Raw genomic sequence first — 21013 nt, forward strand, 5'->3', positions numbered from 1 at the left:
TGGGTCCTTTCTCTTTTCTTTTGGATAAGTCTGGCCAGTGGTTTATCAATCTTATTAATTCTTTCAGAGAACCAGCTTCTAGTTTCGTTGATCTGATCTACTGTGTTTCTAATTTCTAATTCATTGATCTCTGCTCTAATCTTTATTATTTCTCTTCTAATGCGTGGCTTAGGCATCATTTGTTGCTTTATCTCCAGTTCTTTAAGGTGTAAAGTTAGTTGGTGAATTCGGGATTTTTCTATTTTTTTGAGTGAGGCTTTGATGGCTATGTATTTCCCCCTTAGGACCGCCCCTGCAGTATCCCATAGGTTTTGGACCAATGTGTTTTAGTTCAAATTGGTTTCCGTGAATTATTTAAGTTCTTCTTTGATTTCCTGGTTGGTCCAAACATTCTTGAGCAGAGTGGTCTTTAGCTTCCAAGTTTTTAAATTTCTTCCAAATTTTTTCTTGTGATTCAGTTCCAGTTTTAAAGCATTATGGTCTGAGAATATGCAGGGAATAATCTCAGTCTTTTGGTATCAGTTGAAACCTGATTTGTGACCCAGTATGTGGTCTGTTCTGGAGAAATTTCCATGTGAGCTCGAGAAGAATGAGTATTCTGTTGTTTTAGGGTGGAATGTTCTGTATATATCTATGAGGTCCATCTGGTCCAGTGTATCACTCAAAGCTCTTGTTTCTTTGTTGATTTTCTGCTTAGATGATCTGTCTATTGCTGAGAGTGGAGTATTGAGGTCTCCTACAATTAATGTATTATTGTCAATATGACTCTTTATTTTGGTTAACAGTTGGTTTATGTAGCTGGCTGCTCCCATCCTGGGGGCATAGATATTTACAATTATTAGATCTTCTTGTTGGGTAGACCCTTTAAGAATGATATAGTGTCCTTCTGTGTCTCTAACTACAGTCTTTAGCTTAAAATCTAATTTGTCTGATATAAGAATTGCTACCCCAGCTTTCTTTTGAAGTCCATTGGCATGGAATATGGAGCTCCATCCCTTCACTTTCAGTCTGGATGTATCTTTAGGTTCAAAATGAGTCTCTTGTAGACAGCATATGGATGGGTCCTGCCTTTTTATCCAATCTGCAACCCTGTGCCATTTTATGGGAGCATTTAGGCCATTCACGTTGAGAGTGATTATTGAAAGATATGAATTAATTGTCATCATGTTGCCTATGAAGTCCTTGTTTCTATAGATTATCTCTGTAAATTTCTGTTCTATACCACTCTTGGGGTCTTTCTCCTCTTATAGAACCCCCCTTAATATTCTTGCAGGGCCGGCTTAGTGGTCACATATTCTTTCAGTTTCTGCTGGTCTTGGAAGTTCTGCCTCATTCCATCCATTCTAAATGATAGCCTTGCCGGTAAAGTATTCTTGGCTGCATGTTTTTCTCATTTAGTACCCTGAATATGTCTTGCCAGCCCTTTCTGGCTTGTCAGGTCTCTGTGGATAGGCCTGACGTTATTCTTATGTTCCTCCTTCTGTACATAAGGAATCTCTTCCCCCTAACTGCCCTTAAGATGGTTTCCTTGGTTCTAAGATTTGCGAGTTTTACTATTACATGCCAGGGCATTGGTCTGTTTTCCTTGATCTTGGAAGGGGTCCTCTCTGCCTCAAGGACACAAATGTTTGTTTGATTCCCCAGATTAGGGAAGTTCTCAGCTACAATTTGCTCAAATATATCTTCTAGTCCTCTCTCTCTCTCTACTCCCTCAGGGATCCCAATAATTCTGACACTGGAACATTTCATGGCATTACTTATTTCTCTGATTCTACTTTCATGGATTTTGAGCTGTTTCTCCCAGACCTCATCTTTTTCCTTCTTTTCTATCAATTGGTCTTCTAGATCACTAATTTGTTCTTCTGCCTTGTTTACCCTAACTATTAGAGTATCTAGATTAGATTGGATATCACTGATAGCATTTTTAAGTTCTGCCAGTTCAGCTTTCATTTCTGCCCTTAGAGACTCTATGTTGCCATTAATTGATTTCTCCATTCTAGCTATCGTCTTCATAACTGTTACTCTGAAGTCCATTTCTGACATCTTGGTTATATCTGTATCCATTTGTAAATCTGTGGCAGAAGTCACAGTCTCTGAGTCTTCCCTATTTTGGGGGTTCCTCCTCCTAGTCATTCTGTTGAGGGGTGGTTGAGGGAGTGTACAGAGTCCAAATTACTGACCACAACCCAAGCAAGATGCACCTGTTTTATAGGGACCTTAGGGTTGTTGGCCTCTTGTTCTCCCAGCCTGTCTTCTGGGGGAGGGGCCTGCCATGCAGTTACTCAGGCAAGCCTGTTTGGGCAGAGTTGCCCTGCTCCCCTGTGGAGGGGGGGAATAGGCTCAGTGAAAACCGATTTTGGGGGGCTTTTGTTCTCTGGCGGCTTTCCCTAGTGGCTTTCCATGTCTCTTCCAAGAGTCAGAGCAGAAAAGACCATTTCCAACCCTCTGCCTCAGAACAGAGAGATCGCAGTCTGTTCTTCAGTGAGCTCTCCAGGCCACACTATCTCAGTTTCTGTCTGTGCTGCTATAAACTGCAGCGTCCTGGATTGTGTGCACCTCAGAAGCGCTCCCAGTCCTCGCCTGCAGGTCAGGGCATGTCTCTGCTCTTTGTACTTCCAAAACCACCAGCTGCCCCCAGTTCACATGCACAGCCCCGCCACTCTGGGTTTCAGTCTGGGGGGCTGCCCTAAAGTCCTTCCCCCACCGCTACTGGTCTGCGAGTCTGTGCTCCATCCCCAGTGCAGGACGCTTCCACTCACTTGCAGTGCAGGATCCTGTGAGCTCCCCCCACTTCCGTTTATCTTCCAATATCTGCCCGCAGAATCACAGCTCCCCACTTCATACTTCGAAATGAACCGCCTGCAATATTCTGTTTGTAGAGATCCACATCTATCTTCTTGTATCTCAGGCTGATTTCATGGGTGGTCAGAGTAGTCTGGTAGATATCCAGCTCAATTCAGGTGACCAGTTGAAATAGGGTCCCCTACTCCTCCGCCATCTTTTTCCTCCCCCAACATTTGGATTTGAAGAATTTTGAAAAAGAATGTAAATTTTTTGTTTTATTTGAATAAGATTTTTTAAAGGGAAAAATAACAGAATTTTCCTTCTTTCCCATTGGTATCTCAAACTTACAGAGATTAAGAGTACCCGCAAAGAAAAAAAAACTTGATTCAGTTTTGAACTAATAGTAAAATGTATATGTGGTTCATACACTCAACTCTGACATCAAATGGGTGGCTTGAAATTGCTGAATCTGCCTTCTCTAATTTATCTCATTTTATCCACAGTGATCATATTTAATGTAGAAATAGAAACTTACATATATACCAATTTATAGTTTTGTTTTGTTTTTTTTTTTACTTATTAGATCGCCAGTTTATTATAAAAGGATATAACTCAGGAAAGCCAGATAGAAGAGATGCTTGGGGTAAGGTATGTTGAAGGCCCTCTCTAGGAGTACCAGTCTCCCCCAAATCTTCAGGTACCCATTGACCCAGAAATTCTCCAAACCCCATATCCTTTTGGGTTTTATGGAGGCTTTATTACATCTGCATGATTGGTTAAATCACATTATAGTTTTCAAAGTACACACACACACACACAATTATTCAATTCTCTTAACCATGAAGCAAGGTTAAAGTAGATAAGGGAAATCGGTATTATAAATGAAATAGATACTACAGGTATTATCATCTTTTTCAATAGGTAAGAATAAAGGGGTTAAATGAATTTAAGATCCCATGGGGCAAAGAATGAAACCCATTTCCAATCCTTTCTTCTACATTAGCATCATCTCATGACACCACTTAAAAGATAATTCTTTATACATTTAACTTACAGAGAGGATAGATTTCTCTCTTTCTTTGGCGTTAAAAATGCAGGAAAGTTTTGGTTTAGTTTAGTTTAGTTTTATTACTGTTTTTTATTTGAGTATAGTTGACACATGATATTACATTAATTTCAAGTACACACATAGTGGTTCAACATCTCTATACCTTATGCTATGCTCACCACAAGGGTAGTTACCATCTGTCACCATGCAATACTATTACAGTATCATTGAATATATTCCCTATGCTGAATCTTTTATCCCCGTGATTTATTTATCCCATAACTGGAAGCCTATATCTCACATTCCCCATCACCCATTTTGCCCATACCCCCATTTGCCTCCCTTCTGGCAACCATCAGGTGTTCTCTCTATTATAGGCCTAATTTGCTTTTTGTTTATTTATTCATTTGTTTTGTTTTTTAGATTCCACATATAAGTGAAATCATATGGTATTTGTTTTTCACTGACCTATATCACTTAGCATTATACCCTCTAGGTCTATCTATGTTGTCACAAATAGCCAGATCTCATCCTTTTTATGTCTGAGTAATATTCCATTTTACATATATATATACCACATCTCCTTTATCCATTCATCTATCAGTGATGAGTTAGGGAGCATTTGTATCTTGGCTGTTGTAAATAATGCTGCAATAAATATGGGGTGCATATATCTCTTTGAATTAGCATTTTTGTTTCTTTGGGTAAACACCCAGTAGTGAAATTATTGAAACATATCGGTAGTTCTATTTTTAATTTTTTGAGGAACCTCCATACTGTTTTCCACAATAGCTGTACCAATTTACACTGCCACCAACAGTGCACAAGCGCTCCTTTTTCTCCACCTTCTCACCAATGCTCATTATTTCTTATCTTTTTTATTTTAGCCACTCTGACAGGTATAAGGTGATATCTCATTGTGGTTTTGATTTGCATTTCCCTGATGATCAGTAATGTTGAGCATCTTTTCATGTGTCTGTTGGTCATCTGTATGTCTTCTTGGGAAAATTTTAATTCTTTACATTTCATTTGTTCATAAAAATTCAAAGACACACCAGGCAGTCTACCAAGTCCTAGAGATAAAGAGATGCCTAAGATCCAGTCCATCCTCAAAGGATTTGCAGTTCAGGAAGGAAGACACCCAAATAAATAAAGAGGTATTAGTCAATGTGATAACTGCTGAGGCAGAGATATCAATAATACACAAGCAAGGAAATGTTGAATCATTTGTGAGATGGGTATAAAGAGGAAGTTTGGGGTAAGTATTTGAGAAAGGCCAAATCTGGAGGATGAGTAGAAGTTAATAAGTTATAAGATGGGGCAGAGATTGATAATATTTTAGAAAGTAAATTCTTTTTCCAAAGTTAAGGATTTCATAGAACTTTATTAATGGATATCACTAAAGAATCCAATTTTGCAAGCACTATTTAATTCCCAAATAATTTAGTCTTGATTTCATATGGTTTGTTTAATTATACATGTTTTGGTGACCTGCTAACTCATATAATGAAGCAATTTGTCTGAATGCTGTTGAAGGTGAAGTTAGGGAAGGTCAGCAATACTGAACAATTAAAAGCCTAGAGGAGAAGCTAGGATCTGTAGCTTCAGTATCCATCCTAAAGTTATTTCCCACTGAAATCATGACTCATGAAACTTGTGTATCAGTTAGCCCATTCACTAACCAGATATGTTGATGGATATTTTCAGGGTCTCTTTAGATTAATTTGAAATAATAAAGTACGATTGTGTAATAACTGCCTGGCATCAGCCACCCTCAGTGCCATTAATTATAGGCTTCTGTCTCTCCATTATACCTCAACCTTTATAGGCCATTCTTTACATGACATCACAACTCTTAGCCCCTCTTCTTTCTCTGTGAATACTTCCATTTGCTTTGAGTTTGAAGAGGATGAACATAGTGAGGGATTAAATCTCTATTCACAATTAATGGAAAAATAAGTTTGATTCACTAAATTCTAATATGCCTGAAACAACTTTAATTGATATTGTTTTAATTCAATCAGAATAACTGTTCTTCAATACATACATCTATAGTCCTAATAAAATCCTCACTGTAACATCTGCTTCATCTTCAACTACATCTGCTGAATTTGAAATTGGTCTGTCAGAACACTTCTTCTTGTCAAAGCACCCTGGTGGTTGTATAAATCAGTCTATCTTCATGTGGTAATACATATGACCAGGAAGAAGAGCCATATCCCAAGACCATGCTTCTGGAACTACTCTGTTTTCGTCTGTGGTGACAGATATCTTACAACTGCCTTCTATTTCCCTAGGCCAAGTAATAAACCTACCTCTCTGAGGAACTGCCTATGTTTCTTCTACCACCTTTTGGTACCTACCCTCCTGCAGGCCCCTCATAGTTGTTGTGGCTTGTAAGTAGGCACCAGCTTTCTGAATGTGCTCTAGCTTCAGGGAAGTAGAACGAGTGGGAACTCAGCAGTGTCCTGGGATTTAGTAGAGTTTGAAAAATATAATTTTGGTGCTCAGCTCCCAAATGACAGTCACTTTCAGGAAATCTCCTTCTTCCCATTTGCATGTTGCCCCAATGCATGATACTTGCTCTCACCTTCACATCCACTTCATCCTCCATCTGTAAGGCAGCCTATCTTACTCTAGTTAGTCTACGTGGGTGACCTGGAGGTGACTACTCTTGTATTCTTCATCTGGCCACCTGCCCTCTTCCTCATCCTCACAGGGCCCATTTATCAGGACTGGTATTACACTCTTCTGTTGCCTTCCAGCCTCACATTTGTTATAACCTAGCTTGATATATCCTCTAACTCAGCCTTGTACTACTTGTCTCTCATCCTTTTTATCCTGGGTTTCCCTCTTTGCAGGAGTTGGCCCCATAATTCTTTCTGCTCAACACTTGACCCCAACTTCTTTTAGACTGCAAGCTACATGAAAAAATGAAATTTTGCCTATCATTATATTCCCAATGTCTAAAAAATAGAAGTAGTTAATCCATATTAATTGAGTGAAAGAATTAATTTTCTTCATAAATTCCTGTTAGCTTTCTGACCTCTTCATAAGAGTTAATTCTAGTAAAACAAGATGGAAGAGTTAAAACAATAGTATATCATTCAAAATAGGTTAGGCTAGGCTATAATAACAACTTTAAAATCTCAGATTGTTTATAGCCATAAAGATTGATTTCTTGTGCATGCACATGTCGAACATGATTCAGTAGAGATTCTGGTCTTCACAGTCATTGAAGGGTTCAGGGACTGAGGGTGGAACCATCTTGTGATGCTGCTATCTTCTCATGAGTCCAGAATTCACAAAGGGGAAGAGACCCTGAGAATTGCACACTGGCTCTTAAATGTTCAAACAGCATATCTGTTAACATCTCCTTACATGGACAAAATAAATTATATGGTGACAATCAGACTTCAAGAGGGCATGGAAGTGTATTCCTCCCATGACTCTGGATAGAGAAGAGAACTGAAAATCTTGATGAGAACTAGTCATGTTTTACACAATTAGTAACAAATTTGGTATGATATCCTTAAACATTCATTTCTCAATAAGATCTGCACACTTCTACTTAAAGATCTTTTTACTTAAGAAGGATGGATAGAAATCTGCATTCTTATTAATCCTATGTCCCTATATATTTCTCTTCACTCAGGTCTATAAAGAGCATAGAGATAAGTACAAAGACATTTAACAAAAACCAATGCCTACAATAGTTGGAAGGTGTGATGAAAAAGCAAACTTTTGGGGGAAGAAATACTTGATGTGCCTGTATGTTTGTGAAGCAGGAATGAGGCCAGTGTGGTTGCAGAGGGTAGAGTGGGAGGGCACAGGAGATGAGATCAGACAGGTAATAAAGGTAGATCAAGTAGAGTTTTGTTTGCCATTATAGGGATTTTGTCTTTTATTTTGGGAGAAATGGGAACCCCTTGCAGGATATTTTATAAAGATTCAATCTGCTGCTTTGTTGAAGTGGATGTAGAGGGGCAAAGGTAAAAACAGAAAGACCAGTGAGAAGCGTATTGCAGAAATCCAAATGAGAAATGCTGATTACTCTAATTAGGGTGACAGTAATGGAAATGAGGAGAAAAGGATAGGACTCTTATAAATGTTGAAGGTAGATCCAAAAAGATTTCCTGAATATATGAGGGTGTGAGCAAAATAAGTGACTCAAGGATGTTTCTAAGGTCTATAACCTTGTTGCATAACATTATCACATTTTCAAAGATCTCAGTAAAATGTAAATCTCTTTGAGGGCAAACAAATTCAAGCAGATTGGAGAGAATCAGAAGTCCTGGCAATGCTAGGGATCCCTAATTAGATAACGTTATTGCTTTTCTCACCTTTTCAGCAATATAACCTTACTACTTGATGTCAATAAATGTCTCTTGAGGGTAGATAAATTTAAATGATTCCTTGGCTTTTGGTGCACATTTACCTATACTTAACTTCCCTTAGCTTTCCCTACAGAAATATTTATTCTGTATTTCTCATGCATTAGTTTTTCAGGTAAAGGTAGGGCATCTCTAAAAGACCCAGTTGATGTTTTTCAACTAATAAGTGCATGTACATTATCAATAATCCCATGTTGTTTGTGAATTTTTATCTAACAATAATTCACTCAGAGCAGGTGCATTGTGTTCCATTATACAATGTTTGAGGACTGCAAAGCTGCAGGCTTGTGCTGTAACCAGTTCATGTCCTCAGATGACCCAGATTGGAAACAGGCTTCTCTACCACTGCAACATATCATACTATAAGCCAGAGCGATTGGAATGGTAGAATCCCCATCATCTCAGGTAGTGAGAGCTGTGGGTAGAATAGGTTTTCTGTGTGTGTGTGTGTGTGTGTGTGTGTGTGTGTGTGTGTGTGTGTGCGTGTGCAGGTTGTAAAGAGAAAGATTTTAGCTTTGGATTTGTTAGGTAAAGTTTATTAAATATCTCAGTCAAGATGTCCAGGATGCAGTACTGATTTGTATTTTCTAATATGAATCAGGAATTCAAAAGAACTTCTTGGAAGAGAGATGTAACTTTGAAAAACTATGGCATATAGATGTTATTTTCAGCCATGAGTCTGGATGAAATAACCAAGAGAGTAAGTGTAAGCACATAGGATGAGAACCAAGAATGGAACCTCAGGACACTCCAATGTTAAAATGTCTAGATGAAGAAGAGTAAACCACCAAATGAAACTAAGGAGTGACAAGTGAGGGTCACTGCTGGGAAAATAAAGTAAGATTACACATAAATGCTCTTCATAAATGGTAAAGTGCTGCATACATTTAAGTTCTTGTCATCTTTAGTGTTGAATTAAGCCCACTTATAGCATTCTCCACTGCTAAGACACACATGTATGCACACATGTATGCACACATGTACACACTCTGATCCCTGTTTACTTCTTTCAAGGATTATCTCTAACTGTAGCCCTCCACATTCCCTAGCATCTGGTCAGATTGCACTATCTTTCATTCCATGACCATGATTCTCAATGGCTTTCCTTTATTCTTTAGCTCACATTTCAGCCTGAAATGTCTTTATCCTTCTCACTCTTTAAAAAATCCAACTGTGCTAACCTCCTATGGCCCAACTTCTTCAATCCTTTTGCAATACCACTTAAAAAATTGAACCATTAAAACATTGTTCTGCAATGTTTTATAGCCTTCAGCAGATTATACCTTATACTATACTTGTTAATGTACATGTTTCATCTCTCCTGCTGGTTGGTTAAATGTCTTACAGACAGATGTCTTAAATAATCTCTGTATTTCCCAGGGCATCTAATTTAATGCTTAATATGTCATACAGGCTCAATACATTTTTAATAATTCAATGAATCAGTTAATGAATAAAGTAATAAATATATGTTTATTTTGAGCTATGTCTCACTTCTTTTGCAGGGAAAAGTCTTCAACTAATATATATCTTATGATACAGTACTTGTTCTCTAATTTCAATTAATTTTATATTATTGCCAAACATATTTAATGTCTGCTATTGTACTTTCTAAGTGAAAAGTGGAAGTCTAGTCCAAAATTTAAGGCCTGCAGAAAAACTAGTACTGAACTACACCTGATAGGTACTTAAACAATGAAAAAAAAAAAGTTAATCTGCTGAATGCTTTAAAATTACAGGATTAAATAACCAGTTAGCCCTCCTTCCCTCTTTCCTTCTTCTCTTCTCCCTTTGTCTTTCCCTCCATCTCTTCTACCCCTTCTTCCCCTGCTTCCTCCTTCTTTTTCTTTCTTTCTTTCACTCAATTTCCTTGGTAAAATTCTATACTTAGATACCTAGAAGAAAAGTCATAATGCTCAGATTTACTATAAAGCTGACCCAGACAAAGTAATGTTATCACTGAAGTCAAATAATAATATACTTTAATGTTTTTCATTAATGATCACATGTGTTCTCTTCATGACAGAAAATAATATTTCATATACTATTTTAAAATCCACTAATATGTATCTTTAGTAATATAATATATATAAAATCATTCTAGCATTTAGAATATAAAATATATATTAAGCTAAAACTTTCCTTTAAGTCTATACCTAAGTCTCTATATCTTTATCTCTATTTATATCTGCAGGGAGAGAGTTTAAAGTATTTACTCACTGATGGGTCTTCTACTTCCAAATAGGATGTAGAAAAATCGAAACACCTTCCCTACCACCAAATAATAAGAAAAAACTAGATGAATTAAAAATCATAATATTCTGTGTGGTTAAGCATGGTGGATGCTAAGAAACCTTGATAAAGCAAATTCTAGACAAGAACAAGCACTTAATAAGGTGGCCATGAACATAACAGCTGCTATGCATTGGGTTAAATGCTTGGCTGGGCAGACACACAGTGGGTCTGCCACAGAGTTTTCAGGGACAAGGTTCAAATCAGCCATGCCTTAGACAACAGCATAGGTTTTTGGATCTGAAAGAGCTCCAAATGCCAAAAAACATTATGTGGGCCATCAATTCTTCTCTCTTGAATTTTTCCAAAATGCACTTTTCTAAAAATGCAGCAGTGGAGGTGAAATATCATGTAGTATTTCCACCACCTTAGATTCTGGGGCTTTGCTAGGGATAAATCCACAAATAAACCCAAATATCTGAAAGTGTAAGCTCTTTCTTCTGCCTGGAAGTTAAGGTGAGGGAACACTCTTTCAGCATCTTTGTAGGTTGAGTTGACCTGGTAATGTCACTCATATCAATTCATTTTTTGAGCTCTACATAATCCTGATACCAAAACCTGACAGGGATATCCCAAGAAAAAAAATACTCACTATTAATCCTTCTGAACATAGATGCAACAGTAGTTAACAAAATATTAACTTATGAATCCAGCAATACATAGAAAAGATTTAATTTGTAGGATTTATCCCAGTAATTAAAGGGAAGCTTAACATTAAAAAAAATCATTCAATATAATTCATCAATTGATAGTTAATACTCATATAAATATAATAATTGATGGAAAAATAACTTTATAGAATCCTATACCCATTTGTGATTTAAAAATATATATCAACAAATCAAAAGTAACAGGGATTTTTCTTGATCTGATAAGGACTTGTACTTAGAATATACTAAGAAATCAATAATACATAGATAAATAGCACATTAAAAAATGACCAAAAAAAAGACCACTCACTAAAGAAGACACACGAATGGCCAGTTAGCACACATAAAGGTGTTCAACATCATTAGTCATTAGAGTAATACAAGTTAAAACCACAAGGAAATACAATTTAAAAGGGTTACAGTTAAAAGGACTAAAAATACCAAGTGTTTTCAAGGATGTGGAGCAACTAGAACTCTCATATATTGCTTATCGGAATGTAGAAAGATTCAACTATTATGAAAAAAAAATTTGGCTGTTTTTTATAGTTACGCATTTACCCTAAGAGCCAGAATTCCCCTCCTACTTACACAAGAGAAATTAAAAATTCATAGCAGCCTTATTTATAGAAGCCAAAAACTTTTTTTTTTTTTTTAAGATTTTATTTATTTGCGAGAGAGAGAATGAGAGACAGAGAGCATGAGAGGGAGGAGGGTCAGAGGGAGAAGCAGACTCCCCGCTGAGCAGGGAGCCCGATGTGGGACTCGATCCCGGGACTCCAGGATCATGACCTGAGCCGAAGGCAGTCGCTTAACCAACTGAGCCACCCAGGCGCCCCGAAGCCAAAAACTTAAAACAAGTTAAATGTTCATTATCAAGAGAACAAATAAATAGTAGAATGCTATTCATTAGAATACTATTCGTCAACAAAAAGGAACAAATTACTGATAAAGTCAACAACCTGGATGAATCTTTCAGACCCAAAGAAGCCAAACATATAATTTATGTTGAAGCTATTTTAGTATTGCCTAATACTAATCTATGCCAATCTGAACCAATCTATACTAATCTGTAATCAGGCCAAATTAGGATAATTATATTCTAATAGATTAGTATAGATTATATTAATGATGCTAAAAGATTATATTACTATACTATACTAATCAGTAGATTAGTATAGATCACTGATCATGTTAATGCTTAATGATACTAATCTATGATCATTAAAGTGTGATTAGATTCAGAAGAGTAGTTTCCTGGGGTGTGCTGGTGTTGGAGACTGACTAGAAAAAAGCACAATAAAAATTTGGGGGGATAACAGAAATATTCCACTTGGTGATGGCAGAAATATTTCATATGGAGTATTTTTCCCTCATGTGCTGGATTTTCCCTCAAAATCACCACCACACCCTGAAAACAATAGCTAGTTAACCTTCATTATTGATTCAGTCCTAAACAATCCTACTTCTAAACATTTTGAACCAGGGGAAAAAAAACTTTAGATGGTTTTGTAAATATAAAGTAATTTTAAATTATCTTTCATTTTTAGTTTAGGAAACTAATGTTATTTAATTATACTTTTTGAAGCTTTATAGAATTATAATTCTCAACATGGTTTTGGAAATAAAGCTGATTTAAGTGTTAAAAATAGGTAAAAGTTATTTGCTGGTGTCACCATATAGCAGCAATCGAATCAACTGCTATAACAAAGATGATAAAAAACAAATTTCCAAGACTCAAACAAGTTGAAGCTCTCATGAGCCATCTTAATCAACTTTTCCATGCTCTTTCTCCCTACTTCTCTTTCATGTACAAATACCAACTAATGTTATGCCCAAGGGGGAAGTTTAGTCTCCTTTCCTATCTAAAAATCAGTGCTGCCCTGCTTATCAGCCAGCAGAGGGCTCAATGAATGAATTCCCAAATCCTTACAAAATAGCTAAGAGCACCTCTGCTCCTGGGTTTTGTTAAACATGTAATTTGCCTCTTAAATCTGCATAGGGAGTGTAGCTGATTATTCTTATTAGTTGTTAAGCTTAACCTCTACTTATGTTCATTCAAACAGTTCTATTTTCACTTGTCATATATATCCAATTATTCACAGGCATTTTTAGTACCTGAGTGGACAAATCCTAGAATTTTAGAGTTGAAAGTCACCTCCGAGGTCATCCTCTGAGATCTTTCATTTTAAACCTTTTACCTAAGAGGTTCTTTCAACAGTGCTCCTGACCAGTAACTGGATAATCTCTTGCTTATGGAAAGGAGATAAATAGATATCATATACGAGGGAATGTATTACACATATGCTCAGTTCAATTATTTGGCACCAAAATCTCTTTTGCTGTAAAATCTATTCATTGATCCCAATAATTCCCTGTACCTACGAGGAGTTAGTTCAATTACTCATCTAGTGGACAGCCCTCCACATATTTACCACCTCTTGTCAATTCTTTGGATTTTGTTATCAGCCTTGGAAAACAACATAATTTCCTTTCCCACATATCTATACGCAATTAGTTCTCATTTTATTTAGATTTGTTTCTTAATGTACTAGTTAAATGTGGTGATCCCCCTCACTTTAGAAATTTGGAATTGCAAGGCTAATCCTCCAAGTATTTATAATTTGGAGGTATAAGGACCTCCAAAGTTAGGACTGACTTTGTGACCTAACCCAATGCCTCTCAAACTTTAATGTGTATTGCATTACCTGAAATCTTACTAAAATGCAATATCGAATTCGGTAGTTCTGAGGCAGACCCTGAGAGTATGCATTTTTAACAAGCTTTAATGTTACTGGTCCACAGATCACATTTTGAGTAACAGGATCTAAATAGAATTTCTTATACAGGTTTCATTAAATTTCAAAATATAATACTACCGTATTTTATTTAAACACATAATTAAGGCAAAATATTAACAGTAGTGCACACAAACATACACACACACACACACACACATATATATACAAGTGATGCTGTTTAATGCAAGAAAAATGTAGAAAAAAATAGAGATTATTACATCAATTCTCCACTACTAACAATTATTATTTGGTGCATGGATGCTTTGAGCTATGAAAAAATATTGCTTCAAACTATCTTGGATTATTTAGAGGCAAATAATTGTTCAAAACTTGTGTGGTAATTAAAACCACCATAACTTTTCTAACCCTCTACCTGTTAATTAAGTGTCTAATTTCCATAGGCTGACTTTCTTTCCTCCCTGATGGTCAGCTCTCACTTTTACTATCAAAAAGCCTTCCCTCTATTTTCACAAAGGTGAAAATGAATTTATTCTCCAAGGTATTAGGTACACATACTACAGAAATTTTTTCATATGTTATGGACATAAATTTTCCACAATGAGTCTATTTCAATATGAAATAAGTAATTTTTTCTCTTCCAAGAAAAGGATCATCCATTACTTCATAGTCGTCCTCTTATGACTGGCTTAAAATAGTATTCTCTGTCATTTTGGATATATTTGTTTTACCTAGTTTTCTACTAATTTACTAAAAGGAATTATTATAATTTATATAATTAGAAAATTATATAATATAAATTATAATCATGGCCAATTTGCTATAGTACCTAAGAACTATATACAGAGCTTTTTATTAATTACAACAATAATAAAAGAGCTACTACTACCATTTACTGCTTATCTCATGAAAAGTACTATCATTGTTCATGCTTACAGAATTCTAAATAAGTAAGTATAATTGAGAACATTATATAGATGAAGAAATAGAAGTTGATAGATGTGAAATAGCTTGGTCGGGGGTCACCTGAGTAGTAAATGGTTAAGTTGAGGTTTGGACCCATATAACTTTGGCTCCATGATCACAGTGCAACCCTGCCTGCCTTTGAAAGGTGTTTCATATTAATGCATAATAGCTTTTCTCTCGAAGAAAGTAATTATAGCAATCTTTAAAATTAGGAGATTCCATCAAACCAGACCCAAAGTACATGTAAAAGACAAGAGGCTCTTTTAAAATGTAGAGTATACTCAGGGCATAAAAATAAGCCTTCTTAGGATCAGAGATCATAAAAAAAGAATTTTTCAAACACAGTGCTTTTTAAAAAACACAAAACAACTACTCTAACCATTACTTTAAGCTATTCAAATCTCACATATTAACTAAGTGGCAAAGAACATCCAACCTGTTTAATGAGTCCATAATATAGCCCTTAGCAGAACTAAGAGCTCCTGGGTTTAGTTTAAATTAGCATTGAACTGGCTTAGTTTTGTGTTTCTTTTTTCCCCAAGATTCCATGATCCTTAATTTTAATTCCTCCAACGTTTGCCATTTCTTTTGTAAATCTTTTGGTAAGAACCTGAAAATTACACTTCCTATCACTGGCTTTCCTTTACTCAGCTGATCTCTACAACTCCAGTCACTCAATCTGGGACTCCTGTGCTATAAAAGTCATAGACGAGGGCAAGACAAATGTGGAGGTGATTAGAAGAACTAGAATGACCCTTTTCAGATGAAGTGATAGTACAGTAAATGAAGAAATCTGATTAGATTCATAGAAATGCTTGAGATGAGAAAAGATGCCATTACATGTAGGGGGGAAAAAATAAGACTGTCAGGGAATTAAAATAAAAATGCATTCCTTACAGAATATAGCTATAAGTGACTAAATTATGGTGCATCTTTTAATGAGTCAGAACCTCTCAATGTCAAGGTGTTTCATGACAGTATTGCAGTTTGCACTGTATTGTTCAAGTCACTGGTCTACCACTAAAGTCTGTGTTAGTAAAATTAACTCAGTAATGGTCTCAAAAAAACATTTCAGAGCTCTTTCCTCTAGGCTGCCAACATGCCATCCAGACTGAGGAAGACCCGGAGACTTCAGAGCCACGTGAGCCAGGGCCACATGAGCCACGACCATAGCCACAATACACGCACTGGAACCACCCAGAAGATCTGGGTACTGCTTGTGGCATGCATCAACACAGGATCAACTTTGACAAATATCACCTAAGTTACTTTGGAAAAGTTGGTATGAGTCATTACTACTTAAAAAGGAACCAGAGCTTCTGCCCAGCTGTCAACCTTGAAAAACTGTAGACCTTGGTTAGGAACAGACACGGGTAAATGCTGCCCAAAACAAGACTGGAGCTGCTCCTATGATTGATGTGGTGTGATTGGTCTACTACAAAGTTTTGGGGAAGGGAAAGTTTCCGAAACAGCCTGTCATCATGAAGGATAAATTCTTCAGTAGAAGAACTGAGGGGAAGACCAAGATTGGGGTGGTGGTGGTGCTATGTCCTGGTAACTTGAAGCCAGGTGGAAGGAGGCTCATTAAATGCTAAAAAATGCTTTTCTAAAACAAAACAAAACAAAACAAAAAACATTGCAGGTTACAAATGTGGTTTGTAGGTTTATAAACTCTGAGAATTTGGCAAATACTTTATGTATTTTTTTCAGTAGTTTTAGAAATATATTTAAATACCAAGGGGCCATATGATAATTAGACTGCCTCCTAGGTTATTTGCAAATTTTGTGTGATGAGTGTGTTGAAGGGAAATGTAAGTTAAATATCTAACATAATTCTTATTGATGAACTCATTTAAGTCCTTTTCTTTAGTTTACTCTCATTTTCTTGAACTTCAATCCTCTGTGAAGACTGATGGAGGATATAATAACAATAGACGATCCTTCTTTGGCACTTGGAGATGCATATGTGCCTAAATGTGCAGTTCACCCAAGCATGGCATGTATTGGATCCCATACATTATCAAGGGCAGAAAAGAACATCATGGATGATTTTTGCTCTAAACCTCTGCATATATTTATTAAAAACAAAATTATATCCATCTTAATTGTTCAAATATAATTTTCATTCATATTCCACTTGGAAAAAATCTTCACTTGGAAGATTGCTAAAGACAAATTTACAACAAATTGCAATACTATACAGGAAAGACACCATGGTTAAGTTCAACTAAGATATTAAAAGTCAAATCTTGACTGAGCCAACAATGGGATTCAGGACTCCTTTCTAGCTTTCAGAGTCTAACTCCAGTGACACAGATCCTCCTAATCTCCTCATCGCCTTCTGCATTTTGAATACCATCACCTGCCAGTGACCTGTGGAATTCATCACTGAAGTAGAAGATAAGGTTATGTCACCAATAATGGCTCACTGGGAAAGGTTAGCTTTTAGAAAAGACTATGTGACTGACTTCTATAATAGAGTGAACAGTGTTGGTAACTTGGAGCCAGAGGAAATATGAATATAATTTACAAAGGATTGGCTTTTCTCCAAATCCTAAGGGTTAACATTATCAGCTGGCTAAATTTATTTCAGAAATATGCATGGTCAACTTCCACCAGTAATATAAACCTCATAAAGCACTGGTGCAAACAATTTTTATCACAAGCATTGCATGATTTACCATCCCTCCTGTAAATAATTTAACCTAATAAAAAAGAGGAAGCATTGTTTTCATTTGGGGAGAAAGTAAATTTTAGTATAAAATGAGAGGCAACTTTTTTATTGACACAGGAATGTGGACCAGTAAACAGAGGGAAAAAAAACCTGTATGGCTCACTGACACTATATTAAAATAGGTATACAAAGTGAAACATTATATATCACTTTGCTTAACCAAAATTTAAAATGTTTTCTTTTGTCTTTTGCTAAGGAACATTTAAAGCTTGTAAGTATGCTGGAATAATACTCTAGAAAGTAGTCTTTCATTTATTCAAGAAACAGATAAGCATAAGTAAAAGAAAAATCCTGATACTCCTTTTAAACACATAATTTATCTGGATTTACTCTCTGGTCGTGTGAAAGGGGGACAGTTACAGGCTATTTGATTCCACAATGATGGTGAACATATTTTTAGTCAACACTGTGGTACCTTTAATCTAACAGAAATTCACAGTTAGTTGTTAAAAAAAATCTCCAATGCATAACATGGCTTATCCCAAATCTTTTTCTGAAATAAAAGCAATTGTGGTAGGAAGGACATAACATAGATATATATTCACAATTCTCAAGGAGTCACAATAGATCAGTGTTTTTCAAACTGCAATGTATGGCCCATTAATTGGCCATGAAATAAAACAAACTGAGGGTTGCTGGAGTGGTGGGGGGTGGGAGGGATGGATGGCTGAGTGATAGACATTGGGGAGGGTATGTGCTATGGTGAGCTCTGTGAATTGTGTAAGACTGTTGAATCACAGACCTGTACCTCTGAAACAAATAATACATTATATGTTAAAAAAAAAAAAAAAAAAAGAAGATAGTAGGAAAGGAAAAATGAAGGCAGGGAAATCTGAGGGGGAGATGAACCATGAGAGACTATGGACTCTGAGAAACAAACTGAGGGTTCTAGAGGGGAGGGGGGTGGTGGGATGGGTTAGCCTGGTGATGAGATTAAAGAGGGCATGTACTGCATGGAGCACTGAGTGTTATACGCAAACAAGGAATCATGGAACACTACATCAAAACCTAATGATGTAATGTATGGTGATTAGCATAACATGATAAAAAAAAATCTAATGGAATGTGGCCAGGTATTTTTTAATGGTACACAGCAGAATAAAAAAGAATATAATATATTGGAGGGTGCTGGAGATAATAAAGTAAGGATCATTTAATAAAATCTATTTCAGATCATTTACATACACATACAAATCTATATATATTTACATATATCTATTTATGCATGCACACATATGTCAGTGTGTTGTTGTATACTGGATCCCAACATAAAATTATACTTTTTTTTGTAGGCCCTGGTCAAAAAAATTTGAAAACTCCTTCAATAAATAATATCAAAGCCCAGTCTTTATCACCAAAACTAAATCATATACTGTACCTTTCTTCAGAGAATTGTCTTAAAATTAACTAATCACCATTAGCTCTACAAGCAGATCATATTACATATCATATATGTTTTCTATAATCACTACAGAACCTTCACATGATCCAGATAGAAAAGTTTAGGTGCTGGTCTCATATAAATACTCTGGTTTTCAAGCACAGTTTTGTTTACTCTATTTTCCTCAGTACTTTCTCTTTCATTTTTTATTATATTAAGGCATGCAAAATTTGAAAGTCTAGCTCATATAGGAAGCATTTAAGAACGATTTTATATATATTGTTATATCCTGGCTTGACTTAGTCAAATGTGCACAAAGCTTCCTTTTATATATTGGCCAGCCAATTAATTTTAGAGAAGCAGGATAGATTTACAGCTCCCATTTGACAAGGTGATAAGCTATGGAGTCCAGAGAAACTTTGGTAACAAGGTGGTTGCAGATGTTAAGTGAGAGGACAAAGGTGTTTCTGGTGGGCCTTATTTTGGAACAAGGAAAACAGAAACAATTTCAAAGAGTTTTTTGAGTTTTTGAGTGTTAGTGAAAGCAGTAAATGAGTAAGTTATTAAATTAAAGAATTACTATAGTGGGAGTAAATGATTGGTGGGAGGGAATGAAACATTATCTCTACTCCTGGGGATAGAGCTTTTGGGAAAAAAATTAAAATGTGTTCAGGTTTTGTTTTTATAAGCCATTCAAAGGAGACATCTGGTCTCCTTACCAAGACTTCTGTTCCTGCCCTCTGTAACAGATTTCATGCTCCTTCCTGCTGGACTGGAATTATAATCAGACCACCTTCATTTTATATAGACCCCAAGAGAGTACTAACAACTTTTGACTACTGATAGCCTGGGAAGAATTCAAACCACTAATCCACTGTCTGTAAGTACTTTATTCTCATAACAATGCCATAAACAATCTAATTCTGTAATAGCTGACACATAATACCTAGTATGAAGAGAAGAACTTATGTTTAGTAGCAACCTGAGGAAAAATAAGTACATAAAATCAACAAGGAAGCATCAGTATGGTTCATTGGAGATCTGGGACCGCATATCTGGATATAATACTGGATAAATTGAGAAAATTGGAGGGATAATGGATCAAAAGTTATAACACAGCATTTTTGTGCATCACAGAGACCCTGCAGGAAAACCCCAGCTCAGCAGTGAGTTCATTTATCAAAGGGATAATGACCCCAAAACATTCTTTTGGAGACAATGTGGAAACTATTTCCTTTTTAAAAGAAAGGCACCTGTGGAACTAATTAGGATGAAGTACTTCTTTCAAAGTATGGACTATAATCCTGTTGAGTGAATAAAAGATTTACAAGACTATTGTTCAGAATGAGAGAGAACACAAATGACAGCTGATAGTGGGGTGGGTTCTGGTATGAAAATAAGAAGTTTTGGAGAGATTCACAGTGATACTCACTGAGATATTCACAAGGGAAAACAGAAACTGTACCCAAGGACAATTTTAATAATTCATGTCATTCTAGCCCCAAATTCAATTAACAAGTGCCCCAAAGTGGATAAACCTCCCCTGAATGCATATCTTACTTAAAGATTCAGGGAAAAGTTCTAAAAGATAGTTTCCTTGAGGAGTAAGCTAGGAGCTTACACAAAAAGGTTACATTTTAATTTTATACCTTTTAATTTTGTACTGTTTGCTTTCTTTTTTAAAGCATATTCATGTGTTAATTTTAAAATATTATTTAAAAAGAAAGAGTATTGCTCATTACATTAAGGAATATAAGATGTTTAATTATTTTCTTTATTTTAGATGCAAAATAATTTTTTGTTTCCAGATTTGTATATAATGCTCAACTTTATGTGTATAAGTAAAAGAATATGTAAAGGAATGATATTGAGACATTTGTTATCATTCCATTAACAATTGAACAATAATGTAGAGATTTGATAGCATAACCCAACTGCCAAGGCTTATCATAGCCATGCATAACAGAGAGAATAAATATAATGGAATCATGCAACTATAGCCTGACAA

At 35.9% G+C, this 21013-nt stretch overlaps 1 protein-coding gene and 1 pseudogene across 3 annotated transcripts in view; one reads left to right on the forward strand and one right to left on the reverse strand.

Moving 5' to 3' along the window:
- Positions 1-21013, reverse strand: part of NLGN1 (neuroligin 1) — an 827564-nt gene that overhangs the window by 684021 nt on the left and 122530 nt on the right. The window lies entirely within an intron of this gene.
- On the forward strand, positions 15990-16485 carry LOC118525096 (large ribosomal subunit protein uL15 pseudogene; annotated as a pseudogene).

The sequence above is a fragment of the Halichoerus grypus genome, chromosome 1, assembly GCF_964656455.1.
Source record: "Halichoerus grypus chromosome 1, mHalGry1.hap1.1, whole genome shotgun sequence".
Taxonomy (NCBI): Eukaryota; Metazoa; Chordata; class Mammalia; order Carnivora; family Phocidae; genus Halichoerus; species Halichoerus grypus.